The sequence below is a fragment of the Marmota marmota genome, unplaced genomic scaffold (assembly GCF_001458135.2).
Source record: "Marmota marmota marmota unplaced genomic scaffold, marMar, whole genome shotgun sequence".
Taxonomy (NCBI): Eukaryota; Metazoa; Chordata; class Mammalia; order Rodentia; family Sciuridae; genus Marmota; species Marmota marmota.
Genome location: NW_026000174.1, coordinates 1,236,901 through 1,242,714, shown reverse-complemented (window position 1 = coordinate 1,242,714; position 5,814 = coordinate 1,236,901). Strand labels below are relative to the sequence as shown.

Here is a 5,814-nt window from a genome sequence, read left to right as displayed (position 1 = left end):
TGGAGTAGAGCACCTCTGGGTTCAATCCCAGTACTGCAAACAATTAAAACCCTCCCCAAACCTCTTTTCCATCTTCTACAGATGTCAAACATTTCTGAATTTGAGACATGAATTCCAATCATAGCTCAAAATTAGGGTAGGACTAAGAGATCCTTTGTTAAAATCTCCAAAATACACAAAGTGATGTCATATAGAAATTTCCAGAAAGATAAAAGGAACTCTGAAGGAAGAACTCACACAGCAACATTTCCAAAAAGAAAAATTTTTTTCTTTTTTTGGAACTGGGGATTTAATACAGGGGTGCTTAACCCCTGAGAAACATCCCCCGCCCCCTTTTATTTTTTATAATATTTTTAATTATAAGACAAGGTGTCTCTAAGTTACTGAGGCCTGTCTTCAACTTTTGATCGTCTTGTCTCAGCATTCCAAGTCATTAGGATTACAAGCGTATGTTTCTGCAGTCAGCCATTTCTAAGAATTTTAATGGCATCTTCCCACAGAAATTTCCTGAGGTGCTAAGGTAGAAAACCTCTTATCTCAAAGAGATTTTTGAGGTACTGCTTTATCTAATGATGTGATTTATAAATTAATCCACACAAAACCCACAAGATTAATTTCTTTTTAAGATAAGTCTTTTTTTCTTTCTTTTTTTTTCTTTTCTTTCTTCCTTTTTTTTTTTTTTTTGGTACAGGGGACTGAACCTGGAGGCATTTATACACTGAGCCACGTCCCCAGCCCTTTTTAATATTTTATTTAGAGACAAGGTCTCACTGAGTCACTTAGGACCTTGCTAAATTGCTCAGGCTAGCTTTGAACTTGAAATTCACCTGCCTAAGCCTCCCCAGCTGTTGGGATTACAGGCGTGCTCCATGGCATCCAGCAAGATGAGTCATTTTATTTATTTATTTAATTTTATTTTTTTTATTGGTTGTTCAAAACATTACAAAGCTCTTGACATATCATATTTCATTTTAGACAGAAGAGGAAAGAGTACCAAGTGAAAAAAGGCTTTTGGAATTTCAAATTCCAGTCAATGTCCAGAGGGTAGACTAAGGAGCTTTTTCAGTTAAAACATAGGCTATATATTATGGAAAAGGAGGAGGACTCCGAGGCAGAACTAAGAATCACTGAAAACATCTTGAAGTAGTATTACTGAAGCCCTAAATGAATCAACAATGTGTGAATTAGGATTACTGTGGAGTAGTAACCATTGTATTCCTCTTGTTTTCCCCTTTTTTAAGAATGGGAATGTCTATAACAATTATCCTGTGCCTGTTCTTCCACAAGATGTTGGGTGCTAGGGCAACTGGCATGTCTTTTTATATCACTGGTTTTCAAATCAAAAGCAAGAACATTCAAGGAACTGTAACTGAGGCATCACACCTCAGGAGCCTTAGACACATCTGGACCTAATTAAGATGGTAAAATCCCAGGCTTTGAGCTAATGCAGTAGTAGGATGAGACCTGAGGGTTTTAAGGAGAGATGACATGAATACTCCTATGTGAGAAATATGAATTCCTGTGGCTAGAGTGAGGATGGGTTGGCATATTTTATTTTCAAATGACAGCTGCATTAAATCATATATTCTGTTCTAACGCTGTGATGCTAATACTCCATTGAGAGGTGTTGCCTCTTGATTCTGGATGGATGTGTGATGGTGATGGGAGTGATGTTATCAAAGCAAGGATATAAAAGACAATGCATATCCTACCTCCTTCTCTTGCTGCATTTATTTTTGGAACTCAGCAACCAGGTTTGGAAGAAGAGTAAGTAGTTGACTAAATGAAGAGAATCATAAGAACCACTGAAAACAACCTGGAATTTTACCTGGGATTTTACCATCTTAATTAGGTCCAGATGTGTCTAAGGCTCCTGAGGTGTGATGCCTCAGTTACAGTTCCTTGAGTGCTCTTGTTTTGATTTGAAAACCAGTGATATAAAAAGACATGCCAGTTGCCCTAGCACCCAACATCCTGTGGAAGAACAGGCACGGGATAATTGTTATAGACATTCCCATTCTTAAAAAAAAGGGGAAAACAAGAGGAATACAATGGTTACTACTTCCCAGTATTTCTAATTCACACATTGTTAATTCCTTTAGGGCTTCATTAACTAAATGAAGAGAACACTTGGAAGTACTCTGACAACAGGGCCAGTGTTTTAGCAGATTACAAGCGCAAATGTCAGAAATGTGAGTGAGTCTTCAGATGATTTAAGATTCCAACTTTCAAGTTGCCTCCATAGTTTCAGTATCTCTACTTGTATCACCCACATATCATAAATCAGGGTCAAGGTCAACCTGTCCTTGCTTTGCCCTTTTTAGATTACTGATCCACAGAATCCACAAGCATAATAAAGTGGCTATTGTTCTACACCACTAAGTTTAGTGTGATTTGCTATGCAAGAACAATAATTGGGTCAGGTAAAAACAACTAGAATATCACCTAGAGTTTTCCAGAAAAGACAAAATTCTAGTCTAGGGCTAAGGAAAATGAACATGATCAGAAAATTAATATGATCTCACTCTGGAGTAAAGATAATTGCGTACTTCTTGATCTGGGTTGTAATTATACAATTCTTATTTTACATTTGTTTATTATACTCTATGTCTTATGCAGTTTTCTGTTATATTTTAATACATTATGAATGAAAACAATAGACTAGATATGCTTTTCCAATAAATAGATACATGTATTTTGTTATTTTATGGATGCTTTATTTCTCAAGCTTTCATTTTTTAATTGCTTTGTTATGTAAAATCAATTAATGGTGTTTTAAAGAGAGTTTCCTCATTGACAACTGCATTTGTTCTTATTTGAACCATGAACTTTAAGCAGAACATAACTCCCCTTCTGATAGAAATATGTGAATTATTGCATTAATAAAATTTTCAAGTGTTAGTTCCATCAAACCTTTAGATTAGTAGGTAATAATAAGACAATTGCTCATATTTTTGGTTGAAATTATCAATTTTCTTTTCCTCTGACTTTTCCACATCATCAAAAGACATATCAAGTTTTTCAGACCTTTGAATAGTATCAGAAAAATTTCCGGACTATGGTTTATTATTAATATCATTTTGTTCTCCTATAGATTCAAAAGATTCATCTAAGCTCCAAGATATTAGTCACAACATATTTAGAGGGTAATGATGAACTGGTGCTCTACCTAAAATACAATCTTCAGATTCAACAATCTTCTGATTAGTTTCACAGCTAACCATAATTCAGGCTAGTTGTAAGAGGGTGCTCTGAATGTCTTATGGATCCACTGTGTGTGGGGGGGATCTAATGCCGTAGGGGTTTCTGTGGCCTCCTGAGATAATAAGCAAGAGCCTATAAAATTATACATCATAATTTGGGGTATTAATTAATCTTTCTGCTTACCACAGTTACATTATTCATCAGGTCATATGAAAAAAATGGCATTTATAAAACCACCACCATCAATGGCAACAAAACAATGTGGCCATTTCAGTATTGAAGAGGTAAAGTTGATTTTTGAAAACCTAATAAGATAGACAGTAGATGGTGATGACTGTAGTAAAGAAAGATGAAGAACTGCTGGGAGATACTGATGTAGAGTTTCTATTTCTTATTAGAAAATCAGGGAAGACTCCCAAATAATGTCACTAACAGTCATTCTGTTGTGAAAATTTATAGAGCTATAAACATAATTTGTGCATATTTTGCATGTGTGTTTTATTTCAAGAAATTTTTTTTGGCCATGCTAATCTTCTCTGTATTGTTCCAATTTTAGTTTATGTGCTGCCCAAGTGAGCACCAAAAATATTTCTAAAAATTCGGTTAGTAGTTCAACTGTTCAATTATTTCACTCATTTTAAGAATTCACTTAAAATGTTTTAAAGAATCATGACTTTGAATTGATTTTTATATTTTATGCTGATCCTATGAACTAGTAGAAACATTATCAAAGTAACATAGTTTTATTATTTATGACTGAGAAAAAGATTATCAAGAACTTTGAAAACTATTAAATTTTTGTACAGATGGTACAGTACAATATTCAAGAAAGACTGAAGTTCCAGCCAAAATTTTGGAAATTTCCTTGGCATTGTCTTCAAATAAAAGCTTCTCTGAGTGATGCAATAATTAGTAAACAATTTCTCATATGCTTTTCTCATATGCTTCTAGTCAACATGTAAATATCAAATAAAATTAAGTAATATGTCTGAGGATCTAGAAAGTGAAATGTGGAAGAATATACATGTAAGCCAAGTTGGCAGCTTCTTGTGCTCCAGCTGCAGAAGTAGTTTGGAAATTTTATCAGGCCTTGGATATTCATTTTTATCAAAGTTATGAAATTAACATTATTAAAAATTTTGAAAAATAAAACTTTAAGTAAATTTGCATTTTTAAGTGATATTTTAAGAGATGCCAGTATTTTCTTTCCCTTCACAAGAAAAAAAATCAGTAATGAAGATGGTAGTAGAGAAGAGTAAAATTTTGGGATTAATAGGTAAATGAACAGAATTAGAGAATATCCTGCTAAGCGAAGGAAGAGAATGCCCCAAAACCAAAGACCAAATGTTTTCTCTGATAAGTGGATGCTGATCCACAATTGGCAGGGGGCAAGGGAAGAAGGGAGGAACTTTGGATTGAACAGAGGGGAAGAAGGGGACGGGAGGGGAGAGGGAGAGCGTGGGGGGAAAGTTGGTAGAATGATATGGAGGTTATTACCCCATGTATGGGTGTGAATGCACAAATGGTGTAACTCTAAGTCTAAAAATATATAAACTTATTTTACTGTAACATAATTTCTCTGTTTGTGCATGTAATATCATGCATAACCAGATAAATGAAAAGTTGTGCTCCATTTGTGAAAAAAAATTATTAAAAAAAAAGATGGTATAGGGGGAAAGAAAAAAAAGACTGAAGACTATTAATATGGTCTGTGACCTGTTGACCAGCAACTGGAGACAGAGCAGGTTCTTGGTCAGTAGGTGTGAGTGGCCTGGGAAAATAAAAAGTCTGAAATAATCAGTAAGAAATAAGACAAAGCCAAAGATTATATTTAAAAATCGGAGCATCTGATGGGTCTTCCAGTCTTGATAGGAACTGAAACTGAACAACTGAAAAAGGCCCCAATTCTTTATTTAAGGGGGAGTACATCAAAGGCAGGGATTAGATTTCAATGGGAGGAGTCTTGTTTCTGTGCTTGTTTCTCTGTGTGGCAGGGATCCTGCAGTAAACAGGTTGATTGGTTGATTGGCTCTTGGTGGGTTACTCCCATTTCTGGGGCTATGTTTGAACTTCAGCTGTGAGCTAAACCTGGGTGCCAGCTTCAGTCAGGCATTCTTTTTTTTTAAATTGATTTAAAATAAATAAATGACTGCAGAATGCATTATAATTCTTATTGCACATATATACCGCAATTTTTCATCTCTCTGTTTGTATATAAAGTATTTTGACACCCAATTCGTGTCTTCATACATATACTTTGGATAATGATGTCTATTACATTCCACCATCCTTGCTAATCCCCTGCCCCCTCCTTTTCCCTCCCACCCCTCTTCCCTATCTGGATTTATCTATTCCTCTCATGCCCCCTCTCCCTACTCCACTATGAATCAGCCTCCTTATAACAGAGAAAACATTCAGCATTTGTTTTTGGGGGGATTGGCTGACTTCACTTAGCATTATCTTCTACAACTCCATCCATTTACCTGCAAATGCCATAATTTTATTCTCTTTTATTGCTGAGTAAAATTCCATTGCGTATATATGCCACATTTTTTTTTATCCATTCATCCACTGAAGGGCATCTAGCTTGGCTCCACAGTTTAGCTATTG

At 35.3% G+C, this 5,814-nt stretch overlaps 1 pseudogene; it reads right to left on the bottom strand.

Annotated features, from left to right (window-relative positions):
• Positions 1-3,691: 3,691 nt before the first annotated feature.
• On the bottom strand, positions 3,692-3,784 carry LOC125612234 (annotated as a pseudogene).
• Positions 3,785-5,814: the final 2,030 nt, after the last annotated feature.